The 20182-nt window shown below is 40.8% G+C and overlaps 1 protein-coding gene across 1 annotated transcript in view; it reads right to left on the bottom strand.

Annotated features, from left to right (window-relative positions):
• The window catches only part of SLC35F1 (solute carrier family 35 member F1), a 253824-nt gene that overhangs the window by 85995 nt on the left and 147647 nt on the right, over positions 1-20182 (bottom strand). The gene's annotated exons all lie outside the window — the stretch shown is intronic.

The raw sequence follows: 20182 nt of genomic DNA, 5'->3' as shown, positions 1-20182 counted from the left end.
GTAGGGATGCAGAAAGCCGCCTCCGAAACTGCGGCTCGGTCCTGCCCTTATGGGGCTCGTACAAAATGGGGGGGCCGCTATCGCCTGAACTGCAGCTGGGGGTGCTGTCAGGGGTGGTGGAACAGATTGGGTCCTCTTCTGTCTCTCACCTTTCGCTTTGTTTCAAACATGCCTTTAATTTCCTTTCAAATTGAGTCATCAGTAGTGACTTCTTTTTCCTCCCTGAAGTAGTTAGATTATTAATGTGGGAAGAATGCCCAAGACCCATAGGCAGTCATTCCAGGCAGCTTAATTAAATTTAATTTTATTCTGGTTGGACGATGAGCATTGACCAATTTGCTTGCAGTTAGCTCCTGGCCTGTTTCACTCCTTTCAAATGCCTGCTCACTAGCACAGTGAATCTTCCTTTGGCTATTAACGCTACAGGGAAATACCCATTTTGTTTTTGTGAACACCCTGTTCTCACCGGAGTTAAACAACAGCATTGAGGTTGGACCCGCTGACTTGCAGTAGAGGTCCAGAAACAGCTGGAAACACCATGAGATGGTGGTGTGGGCCAACTGGGCAGGACGCTGGAGCCGTGGAGTGACGCCCAGCGGGAGCAGCCGTTCCGACTCCTCTCCACAGGGCGCAGAAGCAACCTAGAAACGCGTTGCAAAGTGAGCTACGCTTTCCTTAACTGTGGGACATTTCTCCTTTCTACTCACCAAGGTACTGTAAATGACAAACAAGTCGCATCTTCTCTTCCCTAAAATATCGTCCTGATCATAGACTAATATTAATTCTATAAAACAGCACGGAACACAAGGCAATAAGGAGCCAATTTGAATAATCTCCTACTGAGAACACCATAACACTGGAAGAAGCAGCACACCTTTGATTTGCAGAAATAGTCCCCAAACTCTTTGAATCCAGTTCTTCCTTGCTATTTATTGCCTAATTTACACCTGTATTAGCACAGAAGCCAGCAGAGTCAGATTAGAGAAAGTAAGAGAAGAACAGGAGTTTTACGACCTTGTTTTCCATTAGAGAACCCTCTAAGGAGAGCATGCAAGTAAGTACCCACAGGAGAGGAAAGCTGTAGGATCCCCTACTTTTGTTCAGAAAGAGCACTCACTAGAGAAGACTAAAATGCTTGGCTTTATACAGTGCCCTTAAGCATTATTACTTATTATCATTTATGTGATTACAAGCTGTGTTCACAGCAATAAAATAAGGCTAAGCTTGGGTAGTATTAATAGCCCAACTAATTACACTACTATAAAAGGTTTATGGGTGGTATAAATTTCAGTATTATTACTACCATGCCATGACACTGGCTTTGTCTAAAGGAAGGCATTACAAAGCCAATCTCCATGTGCTCTGTTTTCGCTCTAATTCATAAACAATTAGTGAAGACAATAGGATATAGGAACATTCCCACCTGGCTGTAGGGCCAACTTAAGTCATGTCTAATCCTGCAGCTACAGTAGGAAAGCATTATCACTCTGGATTCCTGTTTGAACATGGAAAAGACCAAGAGGTTTTTTCTCATTTCTACGGTCATTTAAAATTCCAGTGGCGTTCCTTCAGCTGTGCCCAACCTTGTCAGACATCAAGAGCAATCTGAGATATTCAAGGGGAAAATTAAAAACTCTCTAATCTTCTACTTTGTGAATTTGTTCTTACTAATAGAGAGACATGACCCTACTATTATCTAGACTCGGAAATGGCAGAAGATCTCTTTAGGCAGGATACACACCAGCTTAATGATATTGCTTTGTGGCATACTTCACAGGTTCTACGTCATATTACAGATAAATTGAGAAATCTCAGAATGATGCTATTTGGTTTTAGCAAATCAAGATTCTTTTAGCTCTTTGAGCAAAAGAAGGCAGGAGAAGGCAAAATATTATGGAAGTGAACCTCAAGGTTTATATGTGGTATAAGAAAGAAGGATCTGAATTTGTTGAATGTTGTTCTACCACTTTCTATACCAAAACAGAGCTGTAAAAAATGGATAGTTGCTATTTCATTCAGTAGGGGAAGCAGTCTTCCAACAAGCTAGGTATACTTGCCAGTGGGGCATTTGAACCAAGCAGAAAGTGTAAAATGGAAACACAGGACTGCCTCTTGATCGGGTGGCTTTTCTTCCACGTTACCACGGCAATTGAGCTTTCTAATAGGATGGATTTAACAAGGCAACTGGGAACAGCAGGGAAGGAGGGGCTGCTCACTTACTGGAGTCAGAAGACGAAAGGCAGTCTGCCAAGGCCAGACAGACAAATATTGATGGTGATCATCCAGAATCAGGAAATGAGGATTCATCTGTTACTGGAAGGAACACATTGCCACATACTGCTGCTGAGTGGGAGGGCGAGATGGTACAGTCATTACAGCTGGTTTTAGAAATGAACGACTGGGCCCATTGCTGGGGCATCGAGCCACTAAAGACTGAAAGGGAGCTTTTAAATTGGATTGGAAGTGCATGTCATCCAGCGCATAGCTGCATCCGCGTTACCCTTTGCAAGACTAAGGCTGCAAGACCTGTAGGGGCTTCTGGTACCGGATTCCTGCTGGAGTGCTGGGCGACCCATAGTAGTCATGTGGGAAAACGGGACTATTCAGTATGTTCCTAAGAGTTTGTTCTACAAGATAACCGTCAAAAGTGGCAAATAGCATCTTGTCCTCCTCGTGGGCTGTACTTGATGCCAGTAGGCTTTCTTCCTTTAACAAGTGGAGGGAGCGGATGCTTTTGGTGGCATGGGACTCCTCTGCGCTCAGTGAAGGCTGTACAGGCTGTTATCCTTCTAAAAGCCAGGATCAGTGGGCAAACTGCTATGCATTGGGCATAATACTAGCAGCACTGTTCACAATAATATTTTCTCTGGTTCGTCACTACTTTCTCTTGCTCTGGCTAAGAAAAGCACAGGCAAATGTTGCCTCTTCTTAGGAGCCACAAACTTCTGAATCTATCCCTCAGGCATGTACTGCTCTCAGTACAGCCAACCACAGACATCCAAAAATTTCTTTGAATGAGATATCTCATTCAAAATTTGAGAGCGAGCTTTGAGAATCACATTATGCTGAACATACTAAACTTGAGATTAAAAATAAAAAGAATTTGAGATTCCATGTTTGAACACTTTTCTTTGCAACCGTGTAAGAAACATAGTTCTCGTAAAACTCAGAGGAGATATTCTTAGTTGACAAAACTAAATGAAGGTTTTAAAGAAAAAAACAGAGATTTATTAACATGAATCCCTTTAAATTACAAAAGTGGTCTATAAAAGTTGGCAGCACTATTCTGTACAAAGCACAATCTCTGGCAGTTTGCTTCACTACCTCTGCTGATTTTCCTTCCTGTCCACAGCAGAGAAACAAGAATAAGATTACACTTTAAACAACTTCTTCAGTGTTATACACTGAATCAAAGCTAGAAATAGAATTTTGACACTTTAAATGTGTTGTGTAATATATTTGAACATATGGGATCTAAAATAAAATAGCTTTTAAAGGCACTCAGCTACCACAGTAATGGATGGATGGACAGATAGATAATCGGTGTGCTTTTGATGTGATTTACTGCCTTCCAGGAACCTCTGCTCTCCAGCATTGAAACTACAAATTCCCTAAGACTCTGTGCTTGACTAAACTCTAACCACAAGGGGCATACCTTTCAAATATAACTTCATTGGTTTTATTTCCATGGCAGCAGCTATGAAAAGGTTATCCTGCTCAGACTAACTGCACCAATTTCATTTGTGATGAAATGTTTAATCATCAAATCTCTATAAGTTACTATTTATATTTACTATAATTCAAAAAGATAGAGATGCAAATTTGACTGTGTTCCTAGAGCACATAGCTCAAAAGCTGATCAGAATCTTCTGCACTAATAAAATGCCTGACTTCAAAACAGTCTATGTTTTCTCAGAATTCATCTGTATGAAAAATTCTCATTACAGCTTAAACATAAATCAAATCCTTGTGAAATTTCATTCAACTTCTGCCTGTATTTTAGATATGGATGTAATCCATTATTGATATACTGAAAATGCAGCTCTGTAACAGAGAAACACCTCGTAAAATGCAGGTTCTTTTCCTTTTTCTCTTGCTCTATACTACATACTTCTCTATACTATGATTCTTTCAGACAAAAGCCCTCAGAAATTACCTCAGAATTCAGTCTTACTGTCTCATCTCTTTTGATAACAGCATGCCTTGTACAACCTGCTATTGCTGCTCTGATGTTCATTTCATTTCTCTGTCTAAAAATAGTAAATAAGTTGCATCCATATGAAACTGTATCAGAATAAAAATTGTTCCTGACATGTTAACATGGAGTAGGTGGGAAAGAAGCTATCGCCTGACTCAGAATCAAATGCATCATTTGAGGATAGTTTCAAAGATGTGATCAATTGAGAAGCATTTTCCATCTATAGGCAATATTTGGAATAAATTCCAAAATGCTTACAGAATAAGGCAGAGAAGCAGAGTGGAGCTTAATGCTACCAAAAGGACTCGGTAAAAAAGAAAATCAGACCATCAGAAACCAGAAGAGAAACAAAGCTTTGGATGGCACTGATAGTAGGGACAAGCAACATAAAAATAATTTTGGTATGACAGGGAAAAATGGAATCAGCAGGGAATTCCTCTGATCACAGATGCAACGCAAGGCTCTCAAATTAAGTAGAGGATGAGAACTGCTGTTCGCCAGGCATGCTGACTCACTCAGCTTTCTGCAAGCCTACATCAGTGTTTTGGTCTCAGCTCCCACTGCTCATTACAGCTTTGTTTTCTTGATTTACATGTCTGTCTGTCTGTTCAGGCAAACCCTTCATAGATTTCTTTGTATGCAATCTCCAAAATTGCCCAGAAGGCTACATGAAGATCATATTGTATTTATGTTCTGAACTTAAAATAGTAAATCACTTTCTGCTGTACTTTGCTTTCTGCCCAGTCCATCCAAATCCTAAACGTAAATTCCATGTTCAAACTCATGGCCATCTCTATTTTAGCCTTAATTTCATTCTGTCTTTTCAACTGCAACTGGACAAGATCAAAAGACAATTTTTCCCTGTACAATTTTTCTCTGAGGGAGCCAAGGCGTTAGAAAGGGGTGCCATCAACTCTTGTCCTTAAACTGAGCTACTGCCAAAAAACCCCCAGAGATTTGCAGTTTGGATAGGGATGGTCTGCTTTGTAATAATATAAAACCCAAAACTGACTGTCCGAACAGCCAGCCACCATGTAACCATCTGGAGCCTGTGCCATCAGCAAATTCAGACATCCAGAGTGTATGGTACCGCAGCCTGTGCCCGGTTGTTGGGTCTGACAGACATAAATCACAGACACATCACAGAATGAGATTTCTACTTCCACATGCTGGAACCAAAATCATTTCTGTTCCTCTCGGCCATTTCACCACTGGAAAGAGTGGCAGTTCACAGCATTGACAAGAGTTGATCACTGAGCAGTGTCACTTTGTGACTGGTGCCATTCTGAGTGGGGAAAACCAAGATCAGTTCCCCAGGAAATGTCCTCGAGGAACTACTCCACTGAAGTGCTCCTCTCTGCAGTCCCTTTCTGCAGAAGTTCCCCCAGAGAGTCCTTTTCTCAACCATACCAGCAAAACCAGAGTTCCAGCAGTGATATTTCGGTGATATCCTCTTCGCAGTGACATACAGCTAATTGAGTATCACTCTCCCATGCTGGGAACACTTGATGACTAGAGGGGAAGAATGACCTAGGCAGGTCTTGGGAGGGACTTGGACAGAACTGGTGGAAACACTCCTGTGTTTTCTTTACTCAGCAGAAAATGCTGACCACAATCTGTGGGATGCCTGTTTTGTGACTGTACAACTCAGCCACAGGTGCCTGCCACGCACCTATCAGCCTGGTGCTTAGGGCATAGCGAATGACCCAATACAACAAAAATAATCAATCCGCTTGTTAAGGATGGTCCTGTAGTGCAGGGGCAGTTTCCAGAGCAAACGTGCGTGTCCTGAGCTTTCCCACCTTGCTGATGTCTGCCAACTTGCTGATGTTTGCCATATTTTCCTTACCTACTAGATGGTACCCTCCTTTGAGAGGAAGCACTGTTTGTTCTTAGACAAAGATTTACAGAAACATAAATCGCCCAATCGAACCCCTTGCAAGATAAACTCTTGTATCTGTGTATTCTCTCTAGAAGGTATGTTTCTAACACTAGTTCTTAGAACTGGTTGGTGATTGCTGATGTGGTGGTTCAATTGGGTCGCACAATGTTCGCTGCAAGTTTAACTTAGGAGGTCTTTTTACTTTTTATGATCATATACTTTTCACTAGGCGATATAATTTTGGAAGAAAGTGAAAAAACCCTTTCTCACAATCCTTTAAAGCTCTGAAATACTTATTATCAGTGTACCTATTAAAACACTTACTGCTTTGAAGTTAGCAATGTTAAAAGGTAGTAAAAATAATGTGTAATGAAGAAATTAGTTTACTAAATTCCTTGAAATGGAATGGTTTATTCCTGAATGCCACTCTGCAGCTAAACTGTTGATATGGGATATGATTTTCAGCTGAAAATCACTATCAATAATTTGCTCAAAACTCTTCACTAAAGACATAAATTTTGGCTTCTACGACTAATTAGTTCCAACCTAACAAATATGAAGCTTTGTCTGTGAGGCTGCAAAAGGCAATGACAAACATCAGTGCTATTGATCCTGTCATCTGTTACTTCTTAATTCTACAGCTCTTTAGAACTGCCAATAACTTCTCTCTCAATACCCAGGTTTTCATGAAAAATTCTGCTTCTTTTCAGTGTTGCTTACATCTATAACCAATAATCTGTCAAGTCCATTAAATACTTTTCAGTACACAACAGATTAAATTCAAAAAACATATTAAACAGAGCTCAAGGAAGTACAAAATAAAAGCAAGAGTGGCAGATATTAATACTATGACAGATTTTTTTTTTAAGAAATATACTCAAGCAGATTATCACTCAATATTGTCATTAACAGAAGATAGACTGTTCCCTCACCAATGCAGGATTAGTGGAAATTATGGAAATAAACACAAGCCTCATCAAACGCATGAGAAGAAATGCCTCTGCAATGAATATGACAGAGACAGCTGACAATGAATTTCCATTTTTATTCCACTGTTCAAAATATTAAGAAATAAGGAGATGACATTTCGTCACATTACTGACAAAATATGAAATATATTAACAAGGACTAACCCCCCGAGTCTTTTGTGAAAATTGAGAAGGAAAGTTGATAGAACCTGACAATTTGCACTAAGCAGCTTCCAATTAGGAATGAGCTGCTGCTGTACTATCAGGTGGGTATGTAACAGAAATTGAAGGCAACTGTGAAACTTTTAGGAAGAAACATCCTGTTTAAATTTGAAAGATGTGATTTTCTTTGTTGTGTCAGTTGGCTTTTGTTTATTAGATTGTTTAACTTAGAATTTTAGGTGCACGCATTTATTAACATCTATTTAAATGCTTGTTGTGTACATTTGCTTAGAAATCACTATTGATACAAAGCTGTGCTTTTCTATAGAAGTTTGTTGACACAGCACCTCTACATTTTAGACCCCCCCTCCTTTTTCCATGGAGAGGGCTATCTCTGTCTTTACTGCTTGACAAATGAAACGAGCACCTTGCTTTTAAATCAAGATTGTTTTTACATCTAGACGATTTTAAAGAAGAATTAATCAGCTGTAAAGATGGCATGTCTTTATGCAGCTTTAGGCAGGATACAATCCTTATAGACAGAGACACTGAAACAATCTATGTCTGAAATGAGTCAGCCCTGCTAGAAATGTGTCTATCGTCAAGGCATACTAATGGTGCAATTCTTTCACAGACGCTCTGGGAGTTCCTTACAATCGTGCATTTCTGTTAATGGAAATGCAAACATATACAGCAAGAAGTAGGTGTGTATACATGTCCAAACTTCTGTGTTGCCTTGTATCTTACGTTTATCTCAATGGACTGCATTGGAAAAGCCTTGGTGAGTGTGATCTCTATTTTGAAAAAGGATCCTATTCAGCAGTCATTGTATCATTGGAGAAAATACTATCGTAAATACTGTCATTTGTCTTCTTAAAGGCAAGCTGTTCTGAGATATGACTTGAATTCTCTCACCTTGAAACAACACCACGTTTTTTTCTGCAGTGTGCCATATCCTTTAAAGAAAAAAGAACCCTACTTTCTTTTTTATCAGTTTTATTTTGCTCCATACTTCAGAGAAATATTCTTCTGATAAAGACAGCCTATTTTATATTTTCTAAGCAAATAACAACAGAAGAAACAAACACATTCAAAATCCTTACTAAATTAGAAGTGACTGAATTCCCACATTCCTAATACCCCATTCACCAAAGAAAAAGCAGGTGGTTTTGAGCGTGCAGATCTCAGACTATCACACGGTGCAGATCCACAAGCATTCCCATGCAAATCAGTGTTACAGCTGCAGTGTGGGGAGAAAAGTTGAGAAAAGTTTTAGAGTCTTGCTTCTGCTCAGTAACTTCCAGCGATTATTGATTTCCCTATACATCCTCAGTAGGGCACTTTCCCACAGAGAGAGGCAGAGTCTGATGTAGGAAGAGGAAAACACCAGTGGGAAGAGCAACATCTCACTTGGGACACGACAGTGATGTATACCAACCAGATTATCATCTAAACAGGAACTAAAATACCAGGGCATACACTTGTTGGTACAATGTGCTTCTCCCTTGACATGATTTCTCCACCTTGCCCACCTGACAAGCTGTGGCTCCTCACATACCAGCGTTCAGGAGTGCACTGGGGCAGGACCATTTCCAGCCTCCGCTTAAAAAAATGTTGCACACTCAGATTTCTGTCTGTGCAGCTGCCTCTGTAACTTCATCTCCTGCCAGCCTGCTGCCCCCTCAGCTAGCCGGTTTTCTTAGAAAGCACTTGACCCAGTGATTTCAACCCAGTGACTGCTGGCTGCCGGGCTCAATGGCCCAGTCCATTCAGACCTCTTCTCTCCAGGGACCAGTTCCCAACAAGCATTTCTACAACACCAGGTTTGGCTCAGTGATGAGGGCATAAGAAATGCACTGGAGTCCTTCAAATGTTCCTGCTGCTCTCTTCAGCTTTGGAATACAGTCTTAACACAAAAGTCTTAACACAAGACATCTTTTGTCGTAACACAAAATTTAACCCACGGTTTCGGCATGCTGTTACAAAATACTCCATAGGATCGTTCATCAGTGTCCATGCGTTCAAGAATTCACTTCAGGGCATGCTTGGGAAGAGGTCACTGGCAACTTGGTTCACATGGAAAGCAGGGTTATTGGCAACCTTCTGTCCCCTTTATGGCATTTCATCTCTTTGTACTGACATAAAAGCTGTGAGCGGACATGAGATGTCCCTGGTTACACCATGGCCTGTTTCCTATCATACATCTGTCCAAGTAAGCATGAAGCCTAGGGCAGGAACACCTGAAGTTTACTGGGTACTTGAGATGATAAGCAATATAAAATAATACTAAAAATAAATTCTACTGATAATACATATGGGGTTTTGGATACATGTATATATATGTGTGCGTGTGTGTATATATGTATGTATGCATGTATATAATTATATGTGTGTGCATGGAAAACCTCTTAGGATCCCTCCATGAGGTCAAACCACTACAGGTCCTTTAAAATGGAGCCAAACCTCTTACGTGCCAAACACAGGAAATAAGGGCACTAGCTAGTTGTTCCTCTTGTACGCTAAGCAGCTGAAATCTTAATAGGACACTCAAGAACACGTTCAAACAAAAGATTTCAAATAGCAATGAAAACAAACAGCAGATATCATAATTTATGGTCATGAACATGCAACTCCTTCACTCCTTCATCACTGCTGCAAATCAGTGCAGATCCAATTCATTAAAGCAGTGACAGTCCACCTCTACCCTGGGGTATTAAAACCTCCTCTAGAATTAAACAAAACAAAACCAAGTATCAGATCGCAGACAGATAATCAGAGGAGCATGGACAAATTATATTGCGTAAATATTCTAGTAGCTGCACAGAAGCAAGTTCATGAATATTTAACTCAGAAAAGGTACAGATGCATAATTTTCCTTTGAAACCTCATTTGCTATGTTTCTGTAACAGTTACAAAAATATCCCTGTGAATTGACTGTCACTGTCAGATAACTGAAAACTAACGGATAAGTGCTCCTCTGAGACATGCACGTGGTCTCTCCCTCCTCTGTGTATTTGGAGCGCTCACTACTTCTGTCAGCAAAACTCCCACCTTCCCTCAAAGACTCCTCCTCCCATCAGGGAAATGTGTGCAAGAAATGGAGGAGGCTGCTAAATGGCATATATTATCCTTCTCCTTTTCTCCCTAACGCTAAATCCGGAAAGATAAGGTAGGGAGAGGTTCTAACAGGGCTGGTCGCTAATGACCCTGAGCTGCTCTATTCCGTAGTGACCTGAGTTTAAAGCATCCTCAGGGTTTGTGAAGCAAAGTTGCAGCCAAAGGGAGACCTAAGCCAAAAGGTGAGTCCCCAGGACCCTGAATTCTGAGCATCTTCCAGAAGTGACTCGGTGCTTCCGCCTGGGCTCGGTGGCTTATGAGCAGAAGGGAGAGCATACAGCACAACTGCAGCTTTTACATTGAGTGCTAAATGTGTAAACAATTTTTCAGATGAAGCTGCAATTATTATTATAGCACTGTCACCCAGAAATGCAACAGAAGTTCCAAGTAACCATATGCCAATGGCTAACAGCTCAGCCAAATACAAAGGAAAAAACATGCTTACAAAATGGTGGAAAAATATAGGATATTTGTATATTTTTTGCCTGAAAGATGTATTTAGTTATAACAATAATTAATGGCTTACCCTGGTAATAATGGAGATGATGGAAGAGGAAATTACTGCTTGTGTTAAATCTTGGTTGAAAATAGAGCTTTTTCGCACTAGCATAACTTTTTATTCCCTTGATTCATGTTGTCTCATATTGCTTATTTTAGAAAAGGCAGTTTAGTTAGATTAAGTTTTATAGCTATGGCTGTGAGTTACCTGAAGCATCACATATGCTCTTTGCTCTTTCCAGTGCCATCTTGTTAACAGAAGCTAATGAAATCAGAAAAAGAAATTGGAGAGGTGGACTATTTCCCATGTAAGAGAAATATACTGCACGTCCAAAACTTCGGAAAGGATGTGATCTTCATAGGGACTTTGCTGCCAGTCTTGTGTACAGTTTACAACTGGGCTCTGCAAAATGGGATGCTGCTGAGTCTTTGATTTAATGAAAACTTAGGAAGGCAATCCAATTCACTGCAGGGACCACTTTCTTCTTTCATTATGATTCTTTTTTAATGAGAAAGACGATCGCACGGATAAACTCTATTCCTCTGAATTTTTACACTAATTACATACAAAGCACCATTCTGGCAGAGCGGGACTTATCTCCTTCAGGCAATACAGTTATCATCTTGTAACCACACTTCAAATCTCCCGTATGAACGCTGGAGCTACGTGTGCTGAATGTGGATCCTGCTACCCTGGCTAGCTGCTTGAATTGGTGAATGTTTAAATATTCAATAAATCACAGGCAAATACTGATACTGCATGAAGTAGCAGAGACAACCCTTGCATTCTGCTTACAGCTGTAGGATCAAGGGTACACTATTGTATCAGAACCATTAACTTTCCTCATTGTGGTGGGAAGGGATGGTTGGTTTTGTAAACAGCACTTGAGATGTTTATGTATTAAGAAGAAGAGCCAGACGCATATACTAACACTACAAAGGACAGTTATCCCTTAATTCTACAGAAAATCAACTGTTTGTGATTCAGCTCACACCCTTAAGAGACAATTTATTATTTGACATACTGTAAGGCAATCTAGGCTAGATAGGGAGCTGCTTTACCCTCAGATAAAATTACTGAGAACCACATTCACCCCTGCACAGTACTCTGATACTGTGGACCAAATTTCAAAGCTTGGTAAGTGCTCGCTGCCATGGTATCTGAGCACTTCCAGGACCGTACCATGCAATGCCTGGCTTCCACATGCTCAGAAGCCTTGATTCTTTTACCTACAACATCCGTGCCCCTAACTGAATCTGTGGTATAAATACAAACAGAGGTAACGGCAGCTACAGAGATGGGGATGCAAATCAAGCAGCACGATGCACGAGTGCTCAAACTGCACTTCCTCAGAGCTTCCTCGAGCCGGCCCACTCATCATTCTAGTGAAGAGGTTTATCTTCTCAAACAGGTACTCACAGACTTGTGTTCAGACTAGCACTGTGTTTCAAAGGCTGGCGTGGCTCCTGGAAAAATGTGCATGGAGGGAGCTTCATAGGCTCAGCAACAAAATCTAAATCCTGATCCAAACATAAATGCAAATATGTGGCAGAGTTGCCCCAAGTCTCAGATTTAGGTGCTGGAATCACCAAGAAAAGCATCACAGTATAAAATGCCATACCGTGATCATTTTTTTGTTGTTTGTTTCTGCTAAATTCCACTAGCTACCTGTGATGCTGCAGCTGTGAGCTGAATAATTGCATCGCCTCCCATTTTATTGCATCTGTGGATTCTATTTATGGACTTACTGGCATGGAATGGCCACATCTGGCTAAATGTTCCTAAACTGTATGTACATTTACCTCCAGGGTAAAACTGCCTTATTCTCAAGTAGTATATTCAGTATAGACATTGCCTCACAGCGATGATGCAGCGTCTTGATGCAAACATGGTCCATCACCCAGGACTTCAGCCAGCCTAAAGCTTGGCATCCCTTTTACGCTCACTGCACTTAGTGCCTGCAAGGTTTGCTCTCATAAAATATGCACCAGTCTTTGAACCATGGTGCAAATCTGAATGCTGTTTCTAGAAGAAACTGGTTGAGGGCATAAACCTGGCAGCCAGAAACATGACCGGGTCTGAACTTCCCGAACTGAGAGTGACCTGAGCATCTGTGTGTTGAACTGTCTGATTTGAATCCTCCAGGCACTTCGTTGCAAGGAGAGGTACCCCTCGTTCACATGCAACCTTAGTAGAAATTCTCCTCTCTGTGCAGACAAGACCTCTCATTTCTTCATTTAGGTCAAGAGGATGGTAAGAGATCTCCCTTTCTTTTTGTCCCCCTGTCTGCATCAGCAGGCATAGGAAAAATGAGGTGCTCCTGTCCTTTCGCTTGATGCCCTCTTGCAGCTTCTTTTGTCTTTGATGGCACAAAGGATACTTCTTTGAGCAGCAGAGCTATTTTGAAAGCAACTTAGTAAAACCAGAGGCATCTCTGGACTGAATGAGGTGCATCAGGGATCATGAGATACTACTACAGAGAATGCTACAGCATGAATGCTTGATTAGGCCTGGCCTTTATTGCTCTGGGGTCATCATGAGTGTATTAGTGTTTGCATCATTAAACCATGACACACAGTGTTCATGCTTAACTGCTGCCACCTGCACCCTAAAGGAACAGTATTTTCCAATTTTCAGTTTGTATGTGCTGTGGGATGTACATGATTTATTCCAATGATACGAAGCAAGAGGAGAGACTGTGCTGCTTTGGCCAGGATTAACAGAAGGACACGTATTCTGTAACACAGGACACGTGTTGTGGGTTCGGACAGCAGGTGCCTAACTTAACAATCAGGAGCACAGAACCGAGAAATAAAAACACTAGAAAGAAAGGGATGAGGTTGCTTTTGTGCCTTTACCGGCCAACACATTTTCACTACGTTTGGGGCCGGGATTCCTCCCTGTCAGTGTTTATTCATACCTTGCTAAACAGCTGGCAAAGCAAAATGCATCTGATGAAAATGAAAATTGACTTAAGCCCTGAGATGCCTGGTCCCTTGTGTGGGTGGAAAGGAGCAGTAGGGCCAAAGCAGAAAGCGTCTGTCTGCTGGCTAGTGTAACAAGGACAGCTGACAATGAAAAACCCTGAGGACTGAAAAAACCACCCAACCTCTCCACTAGGAACAGCAAAACAAAACAGAGCAAAGGACAGAAAGGTCAAGTCTATTGGTTTTAACCCTGCCTTTGCATCACCAACATGGTCTGTTTTTTACCCTGCCTTCCTACCAGCTATGTGGAATAAGTCATACTCTATTGAAATTGCATCTGCTTCTGTATTATGGCTAAGAATGTGAGAAGACTTCATTGGACTGGGAAGGGAAATTCTGTGGGTTTGGGAAGCTATCATAAAGAATAGGATCCCTAAGTCCTGTATGGAAACTATACGTACAGGAAAAGTTTAACACTTCACTGAATTGTAACATTCTACGGAGTAAAATAAAGGTTCATGCAGTAGAGAGAGCAGCAGCGTTCAGCATTTTACAGCAGAAAATTTTTAAAACTCAGTTGAAAGTAGAGGGAAAGTTCAAACACAAACACAATGACTATATAAATGGGACTGAACAAGAATCTGGCTCTAGTCCTACTGTTTTTTTCTAGCTAGCTTGCTGTGGTGTCCATGATGTGATAGGCAAATACCGAACACGTCACACGTCATAATTCTTGCTCCTGTGAGCATGCTATCCAAAACAGAAAATTGCACATTACAAAAAAGATCCCCGCAATTTGAAGTGCCTGTAAATAGCCAGCATTCTAGTTTCATTTCTCCTAAAGTACAGAATTCCCTCTGAATATGAAAAGGGCTTTTCAAAGCCCAGACAAAAGGACTGTGTGGCTGACCATTTTCATAATAAACATATCCCACACAGTTTGGCATCCCTAATTAGAAGCCCAGAGTAATTAGGAGAAAGTGCACTGCAGATTGCAAAGCACAGCACGGCAGGGAGACTCTGCAGTGCTGCCATAAGAATACCAAAGACCTGAAAGATCATTATTTTTCACTGGTCCCAAGCCATGCTCACCGACGTATTTCATTTTTACAACCCAGGGTTAGCCTGGCCCCTTGCAGCGGGCTGGGCCAGCTTGACATGCCTTCCCCCTGTGCTTCAAGGGGAGCGCTGCTACTCTTTGCGCCGTGCCATGCGTTCTCAGGCCAGCGTGTGGGCTGGGTCGTCGCCTCGAGGGACCGAGGACCACTTGTGTCGCCGGCACAGAGGACCATAAAGCTGCTTGGCTGTAGCTTGCGCAGGTTTTGTTCAACACTGGAGGGATCACCGAGCTCTTTGTTCTACAACAGAGGCACGACCATACTTCAGAAGCTGAACGATGATGAAATGCATCTGTTCTAATCAAAATCACTCCCTGTCATCCTCGGCGAACACAAAGTCCTGTATTTCTGAATGCTTCTCGTTGAAAGTGCTGATGGGATCGACGTCTTTCCAGAAGACATTTCATCTCAATGGTACAACGCATATTGCCCAAAGTACATTATATCTAATATAGTTTGATCAGCTTATATCATGTACTCTCTTTGTTTTCCCGGCATGACATTATAGGCAGTCGACAAAAAAAAAGGTGTTAATATCGAAGAAATTCTGGTAGATCTACCTAAGTTAAGTGCATAATACTAGCTTTGTGTTAATATAACATTGCTAGTGGAATGAAATTGAGTAAAAAAGAGACATTTACCCTTTCTATCATTCAATAAATAGCTGACAAGCACGGCAATAAAACAGAGCAACTCCTATATTGTGCTCTACTTTTCTTCAAGTAGCCTGTTTCAGTCAATTTTGGGGAAGTAGCAAGGATGTTGGGGCGGGTTCATGTATCTAAATGGAGATACGTATTTGAATAACAGATGAATCAGGAATTTACATATGACTGAGATACTAATGTCATAAACCAATCCTAGATAGAAATGCATAAAAAATGATATTCCAGTAACAGGACTGCAATCCTTAATAGTCTCACAGGACTCTCTAGCTGATTTGGGGGCACAGATCACATCTGATGATATGTCAAATCTAAGACATTACAGTTACTCTAGGGAAAACCATATTTCCATTGACATATGCTGTAACCTCATCACTTAGCCTAGATGCAGAATTCATCCAGACATACACAAATTCATAAAACCTTTTCTGAACTAGCAAATTATTGCCAGCCCTCAGTAATGGTGGGCTGAAAATACTTGGTAACTTGTTGCACTAAAATTAAAGGAACAGCTTGCAATGTGGAGCCCTGCTCGCTGTGCCCTTAAGGCTTCATGGTTCCCTTCTGTTCAAAAGACATCTTTACTGCTCCCACTTTTCTTGTTTTCCAGAATAACAAAAAGTAGCAGTTTCATATTTTTTCTTTTTTTAATGATGTCTAGTAGATGTGTTGTTTTCATTTGTAGCATATGTGAGGTGGCTTTTAGAAGTAATTTATTTTTGGTGGCAAGCTGCTGATGCTTGCACCCATGTTGACTGTTAGTAATTAACACCTTCTGGTCCACTATGGACAATTTCCCACTTACTGCTTTTTAAGGTGTTAAAACTAATCTCCACCAGCTCTACGTCCCATAGCTCCATTTCACTGAGAGGAGGCTTTTCTTCCTGATAGCCAAGGCTTTTCCTTTCCTCAGTTAATAACAACACGCAACCCAAAGGAGTATCTGGAAGCGTCCTGACAAGATTCTGTTAAGCAGAATCCTCTGCCGACAGGGATACTGAGCTGAGATAATATGTGTTAAAACCTTCTTCTCAGCTCAGAGGTGTTACCACGGACAAATACAGGTTTTGGCTGTGAACACAAAAGGCATGAGAGGAAGTTACCTCAAGAGAAAGAACTGAGGAAGTCCTTATTACCTATTAAATTTTTGGCATATGAGCCAGATAAAACATACTGACAGTCATTGCCTCATAATGCTGCATTAGTGACATCAATTTTATAGCATTGTTCTCATACAAAGAAAACTGCTAAAGTATTATATTCGGACCTCAGCAGTGGTGCATTAATGAGCATTGGACTGGAAGCTCTAGTGGATACGTATTTGTGGGTAAGTGGCTACAGGCGTCTATGCATGCCTGAGCGTGGGCATTCCTAACCGTGAAGAACCTCTGCACTCACCTCTTCAGGGAAATAATAGGTTCAACTTAAATTTACATATAACAACAAAAAAATTAAAATTAGCATTTAAATATCCAGAATAAAAGAGAGAGTTTTCTAGATACCAGAGTCAACATTTAACAGAAACTTTAGAGTTCAACTGGCAGAAAAGGGGGTTAGATTTTGCATCAGAAAAATCCCAGTTTGGCCAAATTCTTTCCCTTTTCATGACCACTACCTGAGCAGTATCCACGTTTTAAGGCTCATACGAAAATCTCACAACAACAGATCTCCTTTAACACTTCTGTCACTGCTTATTTCTGGTCACGAGCACAAAATTGCAATAATGATGAAAAGCCTTGCTCACATGGACTTCACTGCTTAAAACTCTTGAGCCCACTTTTACTGCCTTCAAACCGGTTCCCCATCTACAGCTACAGGACAAGTTTTTCCTTCTTTTTCCTTTGTTTTTTCCTTTTTTTAACATGGGAATGAAACTTAAAAGTACTCAGAGATTCTGGCACCTGCAGGACTTGTGCATCTCCTATACTGTCTGATCATGTGTGGATTCATTGCAAGGTGGTAGTCCTAATTTTTGCACTCAATAAAGGGCTGTGATAAAATTCTTTTGGAAGAAACCATCTTGATCCACAATATAAAAAGTAGTGGAAGCTGCTGGTGTCTATGGACTAACTTTAGCTGCTGGAAGCTGGGGATTCACTGCAGAAGGATTTAGTCAGAACAACTCAGGAATCAGGAGTTTTAATCATCTGCTAATGATGATTTTCAGAGACTACTGCAAATTCTACCTTTTCAGTATCACTCAGGAAGTTTATACAGGGTGAGAAGATGAACAGTGAGTTAAGGCTAAGCCAAAGGGGATCCACAGTAAATCAAAATTTGGAAGAAGCCTCTAAAGAAAGAGGAGTTCCTTTATGTCCCAGGAAATTATAGTTTTCAGTCCTACAGTGAATTAAGGGTGGTTTTGGCCACCTCAAGTGACGCCTCCTTAGCCAGTACATTTCTGCAAAAACACCAGAGATTAAGAAGGCAAGCAAAGAATAAGACAAAGGGATGCAGTTATTTTTGACTACCAGCCAACTTATGATGGTTTGATTTCTGAAGAAGAAAGAGGATAATTTAAAGAATCTTAAATCTTGCATACAGAGTAAGAGAACCACACTTGGAAAAAAAGCCATCTGATGTTCCCAGCACTCAGAACAGAATCATCCCATATAAAATTAATATCATTATTATGTGATTTCCATCTGTTAACGAAGCCAAACGATTAGAGTTGCTAGAAAAACTGCCTTAGTGGAACAAACACAGATAATGAATTTGAATAAATACACAAGCAAAAAGACAATGTCAGGCTCAATGACTTGGCAATATTAAATGCCGAATAAATGAGTTGGCTGCGTAGTGCTATACCATCCAGCAGGAATGTTTTGCTGAGTGCCTGGATCATTGCTTTCATCACTTCTGTAGCCAATTTTGTTCTGGATTTTTTTGGACCAAAATGTCTTTCTTTTTTTGACAGCTCCTTTTCCAGACTATTCCACTGGTACCCTTTATGTTGTGCTCTGGTTGTTCGTATGGTCCATATTCAACCGCAGGCCTGTTCAAACACATTCCCCAATCCTCCTCACTTGTCCAGAAAGTATTTTTCACATATTCCTAACACTTTCCTCATTTGCTTCCCAAATCTATCTTACTGGCACAGCAGGTAGCTCTGACAAACTCTCTTTAGCCCACAACTGTATTTTTAAACAGAAAATTATTTACAAAAATAAAGTACAGTTTTAATACATATTTTTGTATGTGTAAAACGGAGCACTTGATAGCATTTTTGAAATGTCGATATATACCAGGTGTCAAACGTTATTCTAAATAAACCCCTGTAATGCACAGCAGTATGCTGGCCCATATATCCTCTCACAAGGTAGCATTTTCAAAAAAGTAAAATCTATTTAAAAGTCATAGAGACTTGGCTTCCACAGTATCTAAATCAGTCCCAAGAAGGACATTTCTGGGACAGAACTTGTGAACATCTAGGCAATCCTACACTCAGAAGAATTATTTTTAAACACAGTTCTCCAGAAAGATGCTACTAATACAAGTTTTAAACCTTTTGCAGAGCAAAGCACGTGGTGATGTTTTCCCCTACACAAACTGAAATACCTACACAGCGTAACACTGTCTGAGCAATCTCTCCTTATATAAGAGCTGACATTTCCTCCGCAGATTGGCCTTCATTGCTTCTGAAAAATGTCAATGGAGACCAAGGTTTATAAAACTTAAGTTGTACATTTAAGCGCTTAGTGCTGGAGCACAGCAGTATATTTTTGACTGTTCATTTTTTGCATGGAAACGAAATCCTTGCTGGTTTGGAACACTTTATAGTATTGTACCACAAGACCGTACTGTGAGTGAAGAACTTAAGCTTCAGGGTTGTTCCCAAATCATTAAAAGATGTAACATCAAAGAACAAACCAAATATATTTGTTCCTGTAAGAAAATGTGAACCTCTCAGTATGCTGATAAATGTACCACAGCTTAATACATTTTGTAGTTCTTTTTCTCCATAGAGACCTTCCCTCCTTATGTCAGGAGAGCCGAGTCAGGAAAGCACATGATATTTTTGCTCTTTTATTTTGCTTCTAATCCACGTGTTCTGTGAAGGTGAATAAATAAAACGACTACAAAAAAAAGAGTGGGTGAGAAATGTTCTTACATGCATTCACCTCCCACACCTCATCTAGACATGAAATCTCAAAGGGAGGGATGGGCAGGAAAGGCACAACCCCCCCTATATTATGCATAGACTGTCGAACAGAGGATCATTTGATACACAGTACCAAGGTGTACTGTGATGCATTTCTCACTTTGGAGGTCAGATTGGTTACACAGGCCCTGTCCCAAAGCAGTGGCAGGGCTATAAGGCTGCTCTGCCCACACAGCACCCCAGAGAGACAGCATCCCAAATTCCCTCCCTTCACCTCCTACTTCCCAACGGCTAAAAATTGGCTGCTATTTTTTTCTGACAGTAGGTGAACAATTGAATTGCCATGATCAGCAACTAGAACTAGCAAGCTCTTCTTTCCTTGCATCTGAGCTCTCCTTAGCCCATGTAAGATGTAAAGCATACTAATATTTCCCAGCAAGGCATGCAGTCAAATCCAAAACAAACCCCGAGTGTGTGGTTGTGGTGCCAGAGAGGCAGGTGTAAGAGGAGCATTCCCATAAGAACAGTTAGGAAGTCAAAAGCG

The sequence above is a fragment of the Buteo buteo genome, chromosome 15, assembly GCF_964188355.1.
Source record: "Buteo buteo chromosome 15, bButBut1.hap1.1, whole genome shotgun sequence".
NCBI lineage: Eukaryota > Metazoa > Chordata > Aves > Accipitriformes > Accipitridae > Buteo > Buteo buteo.
The sequence above is the reverse complement of the archived record's forward strand: the minus strand, read 5'-3'. Positions and strand labels throughout refer to the sequence as shown.